This window comes from Elephantulus edwardii, unplaced genomic scaffold (assembly GCF_000299155.1).
Source record: "Elephantulus edwardii isolate Elephantulus edwardi_28Jun2011 unplaced genomic scaffold, EleEdw1.0 scaffold00024, whole genome shotgun sequence".
NCBI lineage: Eukaryota > Metazoa > Chordata > Mammalia > Macroscelidea > Macroscelididae > Elephantulus > Elephantulus edwardii.
In genome coordinates, this window is record NW_006399774.1 from 23,335,726 (window position 1) to 23,349,051 (window position 13,326).

A 13,326-nucleotide genomic window follows, 5' to 3' on the forward strand; every position below is an offset into this window, starting at 1 on the left:
GTTGCCTTCCTCAAACACACACGCCCAAGACCTCAGGCAACAGTGACCTCTCAAGGTCTCAAAAGGGCCTATAAACCAGTTCTTCCTAAAACTCTAACCCTTGAGTTTTTCTTAAGAAAGAAGAAAAATGACTCTTCCTACACATGCCCACCCAGTTAAGATAGTCTTCTCTTAAAACAAGACTAACTGCACTCTCATAGGTCATGCTTGGCAAGATCATAAGAAATAATATGAAGAAGTAAAAGATCAAATTTGAGTTTCTGAAAGCCTTCAGAGTGACAATGGGAATGAAGTGAATGGCTGAGCCCTGTCAGGAAACACATCTCTAGTATAATCAGGGTTTGCTTTAGCCTTGTTCTGAATTAAAGAAGTACCAGAAGTCAGCTTAAATTAAGCCCATAAAATTGTGTATGAAAAACTTTATCTAAGCCACTTTCCTCCATCTCCTCTAGTATATCATTAAGCAACACCTCTAAAATCCTTTTTCTTTGTAACTCACAAGTTTGTTCTCTGTAGATTTGCTCCCTTTCCTGTAGGTAACCTGAGCACTGAGGTTTGTTCCAGACCCTGAGCTTTGTCCCAGAGATAAGACCACCAGCTAAGAAAGCTAAGTTCAACCAGCCACTTCCACTGGACTCAGCCTTGCAAGTGGAAAAATACTCCCTCCCCTTAATTTGTTTGTTTTACAACTTTTGCAAACAGTTGTTAAACAATGTTGTATGTAACTTAAAATTAGTAAAGTCTAGTAACTTTAGAATGGTGCATAAGCATAGTTACTTATAACTGTTTTAGTCTTTAAGAAATAAGAAAATAAAAGCAGAACTTGAGCCTTTAACCAAAATAGAAATGTTCAAAAGTTGTAAATCTAGTAAATTTAAAATGTTGCATCAGCATGATTACTTGTATAGTAACTATTTAATGCTGTTCCTGCCTATTGGAACGTCACTAAAGTATTACTGATTCTGTGAAATCATGTGGGATAGAGGGAGGCAAGTAAGTCTGTAACACTCCTTCTTTGCTTCCTGATGTTTGTCTTCGAATTTATGTCTGCATTCCCTGTTTACCAGCAATCTTACAGTCCAGAGGTCAGAAAACATCATGAAAATGTCTTCTAACATTTCCACATTTCCATCACTCCAAAAGTTTTCTTCTGCTTTTCTTAGACTCAATCTCTATCTCCACCTCAACGCTCAGCCCTAAGAAACCACTGAGTATTCTGTCGCTGATACTCGTTTTATCTCTTCCAGAATTTCATATAAACAGAATCATTGTGTAGATTCTCTTGTCTTTAGCCTCTTTTGGTGAGCGTATTTTTGAAATGAACTCTTCTTTTTGTGTGCATTACTAGTTCTTTTATATTGTTGGACTGTGGTATGTTGCAGGAATATACCACACTCGATTATGCATTCACTTGGATAGATAATGAATCCAAACTACACACAGTTCAACCTATCCTCAGAGAGAGAGGTACAGCTACCCCTTCTGGGTGGGTTTAGTATTTACATATATTATTAGTGATTCTGTTGGAAAAAAAAATAATCTCATCTTCATTTATTAATTTATTCTATCATCCACTCATATAAAAGTATTATTTATTTTTAAGCTGGGAAAAATAATAGGATATTTACATGTTAGTGGAAATAATCCAACCAAGAGCTAAGTCCCTTTGGTTTCTTCAGGAAATCGGAAAATCTTTTTCACTGTTAGCCACCAAGCCTTTCTTCATGTCTTTTTATTATTATTATTGGTTTGCTTCAAAGTTCATATGCATTCTCTTTCACACTCTTCTTCATTCCCATTGTGTTCCATACAATCATTCCCATGTATTAAGTTTTATGAAATTAATCACTATTAGAACTTGTCCATCATTACCTGTCTTTTTGTCCAGGTCCTTCCCAATTACTTATCCCCTCCCTTACACTCAAAGGTCGTTAAATGGAAATAGATCAAAATCAGCTTTCTCCGAAGGAGTCTCTGGGTAGATTGAAATCTCCAGCCTTTCAGTTAGAATCTGAGAAAGTTGACCATTTTCACCACCTAGGTGTGAAAAGAATGATAAACTTTCTTTATTTAATTCAGAAATCAGCTTTGCACAATGATGTAGTAGAACTTTTTTTCTATTATTTTTATTCATTGTTGTACATTCCCCCTCTCCCAAGCCCACCCCATAATGCACCCCTTGTTCCAAATTGTTGTCATACACATAATGTCTAATCATATATTTCTTTTAGACAGTTCTTACCATTATTTGTTCTAATACAGTGTTCATTATCTATCCACTCTTTTCCCATTCTCTCTCCAACCCACCATCCATCTGTCCTATTTTATAACTCTGGAGTTATACAGTATTTGTGCTTTTGTGACTGAGATATTTCACTCAACATAAGGTCTTCCAGGTTCCCCCATGTTGCGTAATGTTTTATGAGTTCTTTGTTTTTCAGTGCTGTGTAATATTTCATTGTGTGAATGTGCCATCGATTTTCTACCCATTTGTTGTTGTTGGACACTTGGACTGCTTCCATCTCTTTGCTATTGTGAATAGCACAGTACTAAACATCGTTATTAGGTGCTGTTGAGGCGAGTACAAGATAGAGAACCTATGAACAAAAGATCTGAACCTTGTTCTATCCTGCACCATCCTTATACTTCCTAAGACGCAAGAGCACATTGCAGCAGTCACCCTGTCAATCCTGTTGAGAGTCTTCCTCTCCTTCATGGACCCTCCACTCTTCCCAGCGTCATGTCCTTCTCCAAGGAATAGTCCCTGCTAGCAACATACCCAAAGTATGTGAGGCAAGACCTTATCATTCTTGCCTCCAAAGAGCACTCTGGCTGTACCGTCTCTGAGACATAGCTATTTGTTCTCTTAGCCATGGGATGCTCAGTACTCTTCTCCAATACCAGAGATCTAAGGCATCTATCTATTCATTCCCTGTCATCCTTATCAATGGTCCAGCTCTCAGATGCATAGCAAATAATTGGAAAATCTATGGCATGAATCAGACACACCTTAGTCCTCAAATTGACACCACTACTCCTGTTTGGAGTTACTACTCAATTATTACTCAATAGTTTGGAGAGGTCCTTAACTGCAGATTCTCCCAATGCAGTGCGTTTCCTTATTTCCTGACTGATGGATGGTACCAGGTATGTTTACTGTGAATCCAAGTGAGGTCAAGCTGTTGACAGTTTCAATCTCCTCTCTATCCATCATGCTATTGCCAGTTAGCCCAGTGGTAAGAATCTTGGTTTTCTTGACATTGAGATGCAATCCATACCAAAGACTGCATTCCTTCATCCTGGGCAACAAATACTTCAAGTCCTCTTCATTTTCATCAAGCAAGGTTGTGTTGTTGTGTCACCTGCATAATACAAGTTATCTTATTTTTTATTTTATATTCATTTATTTACAAAGTTTGTATACATTGTTTTTCACACGGAATCTTTCTTATTTCCTTCATCCCACCTCCAACCTATCAACACACGTTATTGATGAGTCTCCCTCCAATCTGATGTCACACTCCTCCTCATAGAATCCAGCTTCTCAGATAATTTGCTCAGCATAAAGATTGAATAAATATAGAGAGAATACAACCCTGGTGCTCTTCCTTTCCAATTCCTAACCATGCAGTGTTCCCCTGCTCTGTTGACACAACAGCCTCCTGGTCCAGGTATAGGCTTGGCATGAGCACAATCAAGTGGTCTGGGATTTCCATTCTTCTCAATGCCAGTCACATCTTGTTATGAGCCACACAGTCAAATGCCTTTGCATAGTGTTATTTTGCCTGGTGTTAACTGTGTTTAAAGAGAACATTTTTCTAAGTTGTATAGCACTTGTTTGTCAGTTTGCTGTACTGAGCTAACTTAGGGTTACAGTGAGACTGAAATCTGTTCCACTGGTGTGTTAAATGAAATAAGGATTACCAATGATGGACAGGTTTTGGTGGAGCTCCCTGATTAAGACAGACTAGGAAGCAAAGTGGACTGTGGGTTTCCTTTTTACCCTGTTTGAGAAGATTTTTGTGCACAGGGATTTGATTCTTAGAAGGTCCCATTCATCTGTTTTAATTTCTCCTAGTGGTAGGCTTTTCATTATGTTTTAAAGTCTGTTCATGACGTAGATTAGGGCTTCTAGAATTGATCCAACTTTTCTCTAGGTGTCTGTCCCTGTACCAGTACCATGCTGTCTTGACCACCAAAACTGTATAATAGGACTTGAGATCAGCAAGTGTAATGCTTCCTGTAACTTGGTTCTCTTTTTCAGCTGTGTTCTGCTTTTTGGGAGATGCTTTCCATTCCAGGAAAAATTGGAAATTGCCTTTTCCATGTTTTTGAAAAATGGAATTGGTATCTATGTTAAGATTGTATTGGACTTGTAGATTGCCTTTGGTAGAATTGTCATTTTCATGATAGTGGGTCTTCTTACCCATGTCTCACACACTTCTGAGACAAAGGAGGACAATAAACGTCAAGAGAGAAGTTGTCAGCAGGAGGGTGTTTCTGCACTGTGTATAGAACAGAGTTCTGTACAAAAATGATGTCAATTATAGAACAGAATTCAGGTCTTTTGCGCAAAACTTACTGTCAGTCATATTCGACTTGATGACACTTAACCACTGCTGAATTAAACTAGTGCTGTTATATCTGGAGGAACACTCTTCTACTTTGTAAATCACTCTTTATCAATGTGCTATACTAAGTAACCTGCTTTGCTATGATGGTGAACCTTGTACCATTGGGGTATCAAATACCAGAATGGCTTCCCATTGCAGACAGTGTTTGGTGGAGCTCCCAGTTGTAAAACAGGTTTAGAAGCAGGAGTGGCATCCACTTTCTAAACCACATGCCTCTGGAAACTCTATGAACTTGGAATTGATGGTAGTTATAGAAAGGCATTAGGTCTTTTGCTCATAGAGTCCCTATGAGTCGCACTTGACTCAATGATAACAACAAACAACAATCCTTCTTTACGAAACGTCCTTCCACTTCCCTTAAACTTAGCTCCTGTGTTACTGACAACTCTGGTGCCTCACCCTGATATGCAATTATTCATGTCTTGTAAAATAGCATCACATTAAAATACAATAACGAAACGTGCAGAGAGCTGGAATAAGAGAACAAAGAAAGAACTCACTCAGCATTTCTCAAACTGAAGAACTGAAAAACAAATTTAAGCCTTGAGTTGCAATACTGAGAGATGTTATAAGCAAAATTATGAATGAGCCAGGGAACATCAAAAGAAGATGAAAGGAATATACAGAGTCACTGTACCAAAAAGAATTGGTCAACACGGAAATATTTCAGAAAGTATCATATGATCACGAACCAATGATAATGAAGGAAGAATCTCAACCTGCCCTGAAAGAACTGACAAAAAGTAAGGACAGGAGGAAGACTCATCAGCAATCATAGATGCTCCTCACATAGATAGCTGCCCCAGCTCCTGACGTGGGGTCAGAAAATCAAGGTGACACTGATGCCCCTTTGCTGTCATTGGAGAGCAGGGAAATGGCTTCATCCTTTCCACAGAATTCCATTCAGAATCTTCCTTTCCACCTGGCAGCACTGGGAGGTAATGAGGTTGCAGGCCATAGAGTAGGCTGAGTCACAAGGCAGTGTTGCCTTCAATCAGCAGGCTAGGGGATGCAAAGACCCCCAAATCAGATCTCAGAGATGATAATAAAGCAGTGGCTTCATGGGATGCCTGTATCAGCTGTAAGAGATCACTGTCGATGTGACCAGATGGCTTAAAATTAAAAACTCATCCTCACAGTACTGGAGGCCAGAGCACCATCATCAGGTGGCACAGGGCTCTGCATGGGAATCTTGAGGGGACAATCCTTCCTTGGTCCTTCCAGTCCCTGGTGGCCTCAGACCTTCCTTGACGTACAGACACATCTGTATAACCTCTGCTATCATCTCCACATGTCACCAGCACTCTAGGTCTCTGTCTCTTCTGTTTATGTGGACCTACTCAGCTGGGATTAGGACCCAACATATTCTTTCATTGCCGTGTGAATGTAACTGGCAACATCTGCATGGACACTAACCTCAGGCCGATTTGCCTGCACCGTGTCTCATTTTTTCTGAGAAGTTGGTGGGGTGCCATTGTGTCAGTTCCAACTCATAGCAACAGGAGTCACCTTTGCTGAACCTGAAGCATCTTTATGCTCTTTGCTCGGCTTAAACTCAGTGTTGCCACGCCTGGGTCAATCCATCTTGCTAAAGTCTTCCTATTTTCCCCCATTTCATGAAGTTGTTGTTAGGAGTCACCAAGTCAACTATGACTCATAGTAACCCTGCGAACACCAGAACTGAACCTCGTCCGATCCAGTACCATTTGGTGGGGTGTGGGGGAGAGTATAACGCAGCCCATAACAGAGTTCACAAATACAGTCACCCCATGCAAATGGCAAAAGACACACTGTGCCTTCACGCAGCTGGCTCTCTGTGGAAGCCTTTCTTTTAGCTCCGGGAAGTTCTACTTGTCTGCCCTTGACTTGCCTGTGGGTGAACACAGGTTTATGGTTTCTGCAGGGCTGGCCAGTGGGGTCTGTGTTCTCATTCGCACTTGATAATTTCCTAGGACTGTGGACCCACTTGCCTCTGTGTGTCTGACTGTGTACGTGTGTGTGTACCTGACTTTGGAAAGGTGGTGGCAGGAGAAGAGCCTGGTGGGGCCGCAGGTCGCCAGCAGCTCTGAGCGGAGCATTTCCTCAGCGTCTTGCCAGCTAGAGGTGAGATGAATGCTCCTCTTGTGCCCTTTCTGACTCTCAGAGGTCCTGAGGACATCGGCTTTCTCGGTGGTTTTAAAGTTGAGGGTTTTATGGGGAGCTCTGTGAGAACAGTGCTGCTTCTCAGCCTGCCCGAATGGGATCCACATGGGCTTGGACGCACAGCAGCCCTTTCCTGCCACTCACTGGGTCTTGGCATTCATGGTTTTGCTCTCAGGGGAGCAGCCAGGGGACAGAGCAAACAGAGGAGGCAGCTGTGTCCAGGAGTAGCTCACGTCTGGGCAGGGTCCCCACGGGGCAAGCAGACGTGCTGTTCTGTGCCACTGCTGTGCCTCCCGACTCTAGAAAGTCCTTTCTATCTCACTCATAGAAAATTAGTGACAATGAGTGAATGCTATCCTCACTTTTCACCAGGAGCTATAAATCTATCCCCCAATGAGAGAAATAAATCATTAATACATACGCAGCTGGAAAAATGCTGCCACATCACAATCATTTTTTAATAAGACTTGATTTTGTTTCAGGTGAAAGGGTGAGCGGCAGATCAGGGTCATGTTTACCACTTTTTATGCACGTTTTGAGTGGCCTTAGCATTCGAGTTCTCCTCATCTCCGCTCCGAGTGTTCTGTGTCCATTATCTGTCTCTGCCTCCTCTCCCGGCCTTCTCATCTCCTCATCTGGATAACTTCGGACCTGGGGTCTCATGGAATTCCTAGTTTAATGAAGCGTATCACTAATGTTTGATGCTATTTATTTTCCAAGCCAACTCTTATTTGGCTGAAAGGCAACTTGTAGAAATAGACTCAATTCTAACTGGAAAGGTTACCTGGGGCGATGGTCTCAGCGGTTGCTTCAGTCTCTGTTTGTTAAGGAAATGTCATCCTCTCTTAAGAACTTTAATTTTGTCAAGCATCTTTCTCCTATTCTGTGCAGAACCCTCTTACTGTGTGCCTGATCACAACAGTCGGTGGGGGTGACTGGACACCAGCTAGTTATTCGGATCTCAGGCTAGAAAGAGGTTCAGGTGGGCTGTTACTCCCAGGGACGAGTGTCTTCCAGGGCTTTTGCTCTTCTTCAGTCTCTTTCACTCCTTAAAAATAGAGACAAATACTGATTTCTCAGATGACCTTGCCCTTGCTTTTAACGCCACCACACTGTTCTTCAAACAAGTGTGTAGGGCATTATCTTCGTGAACTGTTGCTCATGTTAGGTGCTGGCGATTCGAGTACGACCCATAGTAACCCTGTGACCACAGATCTGAACCCTGTCCCATCTTGCACCATCCACACACTTCTTGACAGGTTAGATCCTGTTGCAGCAATCACCATGTCAATCTGCGTGGCTGAGGGTCTTCCTCTTCCTTTAATGACAAACCTTTCCAGCATTATGTCCCTCTTTAAAGAATAGCCCCTCCCTGCAGCATTCCCAGAGTACGTGAGGTGAAGCCTCTGGGATGTTCAGAACTCTTCTCCAACACCACAGCTCAAAGTCATCAATTCTTCTGTCATCCTTATTCACTGTCCAGCTCTCAGATGCAGAGCAAATGATTGGAAAGACCATGGCCTGCATCAGATACACTTTAGTCCTCAAACTGGCATCATTACTCTGCAATGATTTGGAGAGGTTTTTAACTGTAGGTTTTTCCAGTATATGTTCCCTAATTTCCTGACTGCTGGTTTCAAGAGTGTTAATTGTGGCTCCAAGTAAGATGAAACTGTTTACAATTTCAGTCTCTTCTCCATCTGTCGTGATTCTACCTATCAATCCACTGGCATTGAGATCAATCAATATTGAAGGTTGCATTCTTTGATCTTCTGCAACAAGTGCTTCAGGTCCTCCTCACTTTCAGCAAGGTTGTATTATCTGTGCAATGCTAGATATAGCTGAATCTCCTTCTGGTCTGGATGCCACACTCCTCTTCATAGATTCCAGCTTTTCAACTAATTTATCAGCATTCAAATTGAACAAGTATGGAGAAAGAATACAACACTGACACACTTCCTCCTTCACTTTAAACCATGTAGTGTTCCCTTCCTTCATTAGCACAACAGCCTCCTGGTCTAAGGTACAGATTTCGCATAAGCATGACTAAGTGCTCTGGGATTCCCATTCTTTTCAATGTTAACCATAACTTGTGATGATCCACACGGTCAAATTCCTTTGCATAGTTAATAAAGTGTAAATAGACATTGTTTTGGTATTCTTTACTTGCAGCCAAGATTCATCCAAAATCAGCAATGATATCCCTGGTGCCACGGCCTCTTCTAAATCCTGCTTGAACTTCTGGAAGTTCCCTGTCTATGTACTGTTCTAGCCATTTTTGAATGATCTTCAGCAGTATTTTGTTTGCATGTGCTATTAATGATATTGTTCAATAATTTGCACATACAGTTGGATCATGGTTCTTGGGAATGGGAATATATATGGACTATCTCCAATCCACTGGGAGACAGCTGCCCTCCAAATTTCCTGGCATAGACTGGTGATCGCATTCAGGGATGCATCAATTAACCGGAACAAGTCAATTGATGTCCCATCAATTCCCAGGGTCTTATATTTGCCATTGCCTTCCGTGCAGCTTCCACTTCCTCCTCCATTATAATTGGTTCCTATTCACATGACATTTCTTGAAATTTTTCAGTGCCAGTCACTTCTTTTTGGTACAGTAATTCTGTGTATTCCTTCCATCTTCTTTTGATGCTTCTGGGTCATTCAAGATATTGCCCATGGTATTTCAATATTGCAATTCCAGGCTTACATTAGGTTTTCAGTTCTCTCAGCTTGAGAAGAGCAAGTTATTCCCTTTTTATTCTAGAATCCCAGCTCTCTGCACATTTCATTAAAATACTTTGCTTTGTCTTTTTGAAGTGATCTTGGTCATTTCCAGTTCAGGTGTTTTACTTTGGCATGTTTTCCCTTTTTGTTTATTTATTTTTGGCTTCTTCTATTTTTGATTCTCTGGTGGACAGTGTTGGCTGGAGCTTCACGACTAAAACAAGCCTGGAAGCAGGAGCGGCATCCATTTTCGAAATGGCTTGCCTCCAGAAACTCTATGTACGAACAGTGCTCAGGTCTTTTGTTCATAGGGTTGCTATGAGTCAACTACGACTCAACGACACCTAACAACAACAACAACAAAAACAACAGCAGCAGTGCAATCTTTACAGTTTCTTCTCACATCCATTTTAGTTTTTCTTCCATCTTTGTCTTTGTAATGACCTTTTGCTTTCTTCATGGATGATATCCTTCATATCATACCACAACTCATCGGGTCTTCTAATCGTTGGTGTTCAACGCATCAAATCTATTCTTACGATGATTTTGAAATTCAGATGGAATAGATTCAGGGTCATATTTTGGTTCTCATGGACATTTTAAAACTTTCTTAAGAGTTATTTTGAACTTGCACATGAGCAATTGATGGTCTTACTCCTGGTCGGCCCCTGACGTAGTTTTGACTGCTGATACTGAGCTTCTCCGATGATTTCTTTCACAAGTGTAGTCAATCTGGTTCATGTGCAGCCCATCACCTGAGGTCCATGTGTAAAGCTGCTGTTTGCATGTTTTAAAAAAGGTATTGGCTGGTGCCCAACACCAAAAGCCTTTACAGACACACTGAGTGCATGTTGGACCCTCACGGTGGGGTGTGTTGTAATTTAATTTGGGCTAATTCTAGAAGTTGAGAATAAAAAGTTCAAAAAGTTCAAAGTTGTTAAAAAAAAGGTATTGGCATGAATAAATGTTTAAAAATACAAAATGCAATCTTCTATTTAGAAAATAATTTCTATCACCAACCCCATATTTTGCAATTACTATTCCTTCTTCACTGTTTCTAACTTTTGCATTTCAGTCTCCAATTACACTAACACATCTTGATTGCATGTTTGATCAATTTTGGACTACAAGATTGGATAAAATTTTCAATTTCTTCTTCATTGGCTCTAGATGTAAAAGCATGTGTTTGAATAATAGTTGTATTAAATGCATGTGGATAATATCCTATCACTCATTGTATTTCAGGGTAGAACTTGAAATTGACTTTTTAACTATGAAAGCAACACCATTCTTCCTCTGTTGCTCATTCTCTTCAAAGTATACCATATAATTATCTGATTCCATGTGGCTAAACTGGTCCATCTCATCTCACTAATACCTAGTGCCAATATCTATGCATTCTACCTCATTTTTCACACCTTCTAGTTTTCCAGCATTTAAACTACATGCATTCCATATTACAATTATTAAATGATATTTGCCATTATTTTTCTTCATTTTGCTGACTTCCATTCTGGCCTCTACAACTGCTATTACAGCTATCCACCTTCCTCTACTATTCACTGGCTTTTCAGAGGTTTGCTATTTAAGAAATGAATGGTCAATCCTGCTTCCTAGTCTTTCTTAATCTGGAAGCTCTACTAAATCCAAACGCCCTTGTGCCAAACCAATGGCGTAGCTTCTAGTTGCATAGCAACCAACCAGTTACCCAGCACAGCAAACTGACAGATAAGTGCTGTATCAATTAGAACAATGTTCTCCCGAAACCCAGCAAACTAACAATTTAGTTTATAACTCTAATAACAAATCAGTGTTCACACTAGTTTTGAACCAGTTTTTAATCACAAAATCCCATCACAGGGTCCTAATAGGTTTAAATAAGAGGCTTACAGCCCACGACTTATTGTTAATTAAATCAAAATGACCAAATAGCTCCAGCCTACTGGTTAATTTAAATAAAAATAATCTCCCTTTTAGAATTCAACTGCTTCAAACAAGAGGCTCTCAAATAGGCCTCAATCAACTGAACGTTATTTGATTGTCTTTGGTGTCTTTGTGAAGTATATTACTCTAATTGAACAGGATGTTCCCTGAGATGGAGTGAAGTCTATTCTTTTTCTTTTTAAAGTTACCCCTCCTTTTTCAATAGGTTTGTGTGTAATCATTCATATACATTATATAATTACCATTGCTCTATGCAAGATTCAGCTGAAAATTATCCAAAACTGACTGGAACAGCACATCAACAGAGAACTAACAGAAGTGCAAGCTGGGTTTAGAAGAACCTGTGGTACTGGGGATATTATAGCTTATGTTAGCTCTTGGCTGAAAACAGAAAGTACCAGACTAATGTCTATCTGTGTTTCATTGACTATGCAAAGGCATTTGACTGTGTGGATCACAACAAACTATGGCTGACTCTGAGAAGAGTGGGAAACCCAGAACACTTCATAGTGCTTATGTGAAAAGTATGCTTGGACCGGGAGGTAATCATCAGAACAGATCAAGGAAACATGGCATGGTTCAAAATTGGGAAGAATGTACACCAGGGATGTGTCCTACCTCCATATCTTTTCAATCTATATGCAAAACAGATTATCTGGGAGGTGAAGCTCTATGAGGAAAAATGTCAGGATATATTTCAGTCAGCATAATACTCTCTAGTCTTTCCTGTGTTATATATTATTTTACAAAATTATTGCTCCTTAGCATTGCACAGTTTTCCATTGTGTAAATGTGCTACAATTTCTCAGAAAAAATAAATATATCACAGTGACTGGGGTAATGGGAATAGATGTGTCAGAGACAATAAGGTTGGCACAGGATAGAGCAGGGTTTAGGGCTGTTGTGTACATCGTGTTGCTATGAGTCACAGGTGACTTGAAGGAACATAACAACCACCACCATCATTTCATCACAAAAAATCATAAACATTTGGGTTGTGTTAAGTTTCTTGCTATGAAAAATAAAGCGCTGAGGACTCTCCTTCATAGGGTCGCTATGAGTCGCCTGCAACTCTACAGCACTTAACAATAACAACATTAAAAATAATGCTGCTTGGAACATAGGTGTACAAATATTCATTCATGTATTTTTCTGTTCTGATTTCCACAGGATATATTCCTAGCAGTGGAATAGATGATATAATATTTCTATGTTCAACTCTTTTGAGGAAATGCCAAACTGCTTACCATAGCACTCGATTTTACAATTTTACCAGTAGTGCATGAAAGTTCCTAATATATCCACATCCTCTCCCACATTTATTGCTTGCTGTGTTGTTGAATTTCACTAGTGCTGCTGGAGTGAGATGGTGCCTCATTGTTTGTCTGTGTTTTGTGTTGTTTTTTTTTTTTAAATTTGCATTTCTTTAATTGCTAGTGATTTTGAACTCAAGAGTTTGTTGGCTACTTGAATGTCCTCCTATGTGAAGAGTCTTCTCAGGTCTCTTACTCATTTAGTGATTGAGCTATCATTCCTGTTCTAGTAGAGTCCCTGTAGTATTTTGTAACCTTTGGAAACAAGACCCTTGTCTGAAGTACCTTTTAAGCTAGTAAATATCCTGCAATCCTACAAATGGTTTGACTAACTATATCTAGGATGGATCTTCCCAAATCAATTCCCCTCTTGATTCCCTGGCTGCTGGTACCAAGAGTGTTGATTCTGGAGCCAAACAAGCTGAAGCTGTTAACAATCTCAATCTCTTCATTATCTATCATGATGCTGCCTATTGGACCAGGGATGGGTATCTTTGTTTTCTTGATGTTGAGCTTCAATCCATATTGAAGGCTACAGGGCTACAGTCCTTGACCTTCTG